The 5,026-nt window shown below is 28.9% G+C and overlaps 1 long non-coding RNA gene across 1 annotated transcript; it reads left to right on the top strand.

Moving 5' to 3' along the window:
• Positions 1-643: 643 nt before the first annotated feature.
• On the top strand, positions 644-3,420 carry LOC107027247. Its single transcript, XR_001457745.2, has 2 exons — positions 644-761; positions 1,247-3,420. It is a non-coding gene; the product is annotated as an uncharacterized LOC107027247 (long non-coding RNA).
• Positions 3,421-5,026: the final 1,606 nt, after the last annotated feature.

Raw genomic sequence — 5,026 nt, 5'->3', positions numbered from 1 at the left:
ATTAGTATAAATTTAATGGTAAAATTATATAAAATACTGAATACAAATTATCGTTATTTCTTAAAGGATATGCAGAGACCAAACGGTATGAATTAAAGTAAATAGAAGGAATACATATGATATTATTTATAAGTTAGTTCGACTCTTTGAGAAATAGTAATGATAGTATATATTTAGGGATAGGAGGGCACTTTGAAGTTACTCCATTTGTTTTTAATTATTTGTCTATTTTTTTTTAGTTGCTTCTAATTATCTATTTATTTTGATAAATAAAAGAAAGACGATTTCTTTTTATCTATTGTACCTTTAATTAATGATTTTGAAAAAAATAAAACTTTTGTAAAATTTTATGTTTTTAATTCTTCTACTTCATAATTAATAAGGATAAAATGATAAACTCACTGTACCAATTATTATTTTCTTAATAAATATGTCAATTGATAAGTAATTAGAAAAATGAATAAATATCATTTTTTTTAAAACAGAACTAGCTTTTTTAAAAAAAAAATTAAAAAAAAAACAGATATATTATTAGGGATAGAAGATAGGAGATTAGTGGTTAGGGGATTGACATATAAAGAAAGAGATAAAAGGTGGACACATTTATTCGTTCCTGTGGTCCTCTTCCTGTATAAATAGGCCACCATCATTCCTCCTCACACTACATCTAAATCATCTATATATGTTTCTAATAAAACAGTAACTCCTTCCTACTCTTTATTCAAATCTAGGGTTTCTATCTCCTCAGATGGCTAAAAACGGTAAAACAAAGGGGCGGTGACAGAAGAGAGTGAGCACACATGGCGTTTTCTGGCATGATGTTTATATGGTTGCTTGAAACTATGTGTGCTCACTGCTCTATCTGTCACCTCCCACCAATTTCTCTATCTTTCTTTATATATATATATGTATGTATTCATCATGTTTGATTTGCTGATCATGACTCTCAAACCATTTTAGTACTACTCCGCTTTCCTTTACAACCATACCAGTGGAATGTGTTTTTTTCTCAATTAATTCTTCACAACTTGTCCTAACACATCATAGATCAGATCGTGAACTCCTTCAACTCAATAAACATTGGATCTGATAACTAATAAAGTTTCCTTTGTTTATTTCCATAATTTTCTACTCTTCGGTAGTGAAATGCTTTGCAAATTTCTGCAGTAAATTATTATTATTATTATTATTATTATTTAACTCATATATATATATATATTTCTTTAAGTGATTACTTGGGTTGTAGGAGTTTTTGGGGCAGTTCCAGTTCAGTATTCTGCTCTGCAAGGTGGTAAGTATGTTTTTCTTTGGCAATTTTACTTGGAAAATTCTCTCTTTCTATCTCAAATGGATTCCCATATTTCTATTTTGGTTCTCCATGAACCAAAGCACTAAAATTTTCTTTGATTTGATGTCAGAACTTGTTGATTTCATATAAATGTTTAAGGTCGTTGGAAAGAGCACAGAAATGAAATTCTTTTTTTCAAATCTTGAGTTACTATTTGACAAATCATTGAAGTGACAACTAACATTCAGAAATGGTCATATTGTAGGGTAAGGACAAGTGAGATATATATATATGTGTGTGTGCATGATGTCTAGTGCCTTCCACAAGTTTCTAAGAACACAACATTATTATAAGGTCACAAACATAGCTGTTTTATTTGACTTGTACACATATCTTCTTTATGATGCTAGTGGAGTGGTGTCTGATTTTGACAATCTTCTTTATGATGCTACTGAAATCAAATTATGGATTTTGACATCCAACAAATGAAACCATCCTTTCAATCAATACACTTTTTTGATTAAATCAATCTAATTTTTTGCTACCAAATCTCCCGTCCCTAGTTGATGTGGGACGCTCAATGGATTAATCTGTCGTGTTCAAATAATTCCAAATTTGATTGATGATACAAGTATGTTTTCAGTATTTGAATTCTACACTGATTAATTCATCATAACAATGCGTTTAGAAATAAAATCACGGGATAAAACTTAGATATATGTCCAACTGTTGCTATATAGTGGATGTTGTTTCAGCCTCTACAGTCTACAGATCATCAATGAAATTTAAGGGTATCTTTTATTTCCATTACTGTCCACATATATACAAAATTTTCTCACAATTTTATGTGTGTACATGAGGACTTTTCATAATCATATACTAGACATCATCCAATTAGTGATGGGTTATTAATGTTTTCCTGTCCTGTTATTCTAAAGCAGAAATTTTCACATAATTGGCTGTAATTTCCTATATTAGGGTTAAGAGAGATTAAAATGACATCTTATTATCACTTGTCAAAAATTATTTAGCACAATAATATAATTATATTTAGCGCAAATAATAAATATTTTATATAAATGCATGTCACTAAAGACTTTTGTGACTCTAAATGCAACGATATTAATACTAAAAAGGAAAATTTATTACCAGTAAATGTCGTGTGTAGTGACTTAAGTTAAATTATTGATTCGAATTTAAATTATATTTGCGTGAATAGAATAGAGTGGTCCTAATGGTGTTTGCTTTCTCAGGCTGATATAGGGAAAATGTCAGTGCACAGTTTGAACTTTGAACCAGTTTACTGCGCCTTTTGATGGACTCTACTTAAATTAAATTACCTATTTTATCTTTTATATGATGTATAATTATCTCTTGGAATATGATTTGGGGAAGAAAAGGCTTTTTCAGTTTTTTTTTTTTTTCTGAAAGACAAGTAGAGGAAAATATAATCTATTTACTTGTTCCAAACTAGATAACATAAAATGGCTATATATACATCTAGGTTTTTGTTTATAAAATTTCTTCTTATATATGTACCTAATCTAATACATATATCTTAATTTAATTTGACCTAGCCTTTTTTTTTTAGTACACATACAAAACCTACATGCATCTTCATATTAATTTCTTGATACATAAACAAAATGCAATTGAGATCACTCTATCGATTCTCGGGGAGTCATCTCAATAGCTCAGCTAATTGGCTATCTTAACTCTTACCTTATTGATAAAATTCGATCCACGTCCAACTTGTAGTCCCCTCTCCATTTTCCCTAACCTTTGAAAAAGTAAAAAATAATAAATCTATTGATTCTCTTTTTTCTTCAGATGCAGGAACATTTGAAGATTACATATTGTAGAACAGAAACTATTCCATCTACAATTTAGGATATATAGATATTATATATGTCGACATAGTCCCTATAGAGTTGTTCTTCTTCATAAATTTACACAAGGCTCTATAGTAGATTTTGTAAGCCTTCTAGATTTTTGTGACTAATCAGTGTTGTATTGAGGTCAGTAGATTTTTCAATGTTGTATTGAGGTCAGGTCTAGCCCCCCTCTACTTCTTTTTTTGCCACGCTATCCGGGTAATTGATTAAACAAAAATGAGGAAATTAGTTGCTAAATTGGTTGACTATCTGAATGAGCTCTTGATGAAGAAGCAGAAAAGAGAATGAAGAAGGAAGAAGATATGATCACATCATAACAAATGTGTTTAATGAATGGTTGTGATTGCAATATATAGATAGATCACCTAAAATACGCATTATGTAACTAATCCAAACTCTACTACTTATTACATAGGTCTAATTTATTTTGTTTCCATTTAATGAGATCCTAATCTTAATTATTCATATATATCAATCATTAAATTTGTATATTTTACATTCAGAAAGTACATTTGTCTTTCTTATTTACAATTACTTAATGAGTTTGAATGGTTTATAACAGATTAAAGTCTTAATATCATTAGCATCTCTGTTTAAGAATTTCTATATCGGGTTGTATATTTTGGAGCTTTCAATTTGGATTGTAGCTAACTAATCTTGCTACATTGTTTGTTTGTTTTTTATTGACAAACTTATTTTAGTTTTTAGTCGGGTTCCTCGATATTTTATTTTTGATTAGTCCTATTGAACTGAGTAAATTCTTTTTGGGAGTATAATAAATTGCTAAAGATATTGTTAGGAGAAAATAAAAGTAAAGACTCTTAAACTTAGTTTATACTAGAATATTTGGGCACACATCTGCATAATACTTTTTTGTGAATGTACATGGATTATACAACGACATATATATATTTCGTAAAAGCTTATTAAGTGGGGTCTAAAAAATCTAGAGTAAATGTAAATGTTATTATTATCTCGTGAAAATAAATAAGATTATTTTAAGACACTCGACTACGTATGAATTATTAAAAGGGAAAATGCACAAGTACACCCTCAACCTATGTCCGAAATCTCAGAGACACACTTATACTATACTAAGGTCCTATTACCCTCCTGAACTTATTTTATAAGTAATTTTCTACCCCTTTTAGGCCTACATGGGGTAATAGGACCTTTGTATAGTATAAGTGTGTCTCTGAGATTTTGGACATAGGTTAAGAGGATACTTGTGAATTATCCCTTATTAAAAGAACAATTTTTTATACACTTAAGCTCATATATTTGACTTTGAATATAACTTGTCATATTATAGTCACTATGACCATGTCTACGAAGTAAAATTGATCCATTTTAATTAACACTTATATCATGTGAGGTGAATTTTTAAATATTTCATATTTTGCATCTTAATCGAAAACTTTGTCCGACATATTATTGTGGCAAATAAAAAAACTTTCTCTAATTAAAGATGATAATAATAATAAAGTTTTATTTGATATGTCTTTGTTATGCTTTATCCTATCACTTTGAACATGTAGATTGACATTTGGCAATCTTATTTTTACCTCGATCCTTTTGTTGAATTCCTAAACTTTACACCCTACTTTCTTTGCACTACAACATAAACTTGTGGTAAATTGTGAAATGTAAAGAGAATGAATGATAAATTGTTACTAATATTTTCTTCTAATTAGTTTGTTGTATGTATGTCAATTGAACAAATCTAGTAAAGTATTACTTTCGCCGTCTTAAAAAGAATGTTTATATTTTTTAGTTTGTTTCAAAAAGAATGTCTCATTTTTTTGGCAACACTTTAACTTTGATTAAAGGACGTTTTGGTATA

This window comes from Solanum pennellii, chromosome 8, assembly GCF_001406875.1.
Source record: "Solanum pennellii chromosome 8, SPENNV200".
In the NCBI taxonomy this organism is placed as follows: Eukaryota; Viridiplantae; Streptophyta; class Magnoliopsida; order Solanales; family Solanaceae; genus Solanum; species Solanum pennellii.
This window is presented reverse-complemented; position numbering and strand designations above follow the sequence as displayed.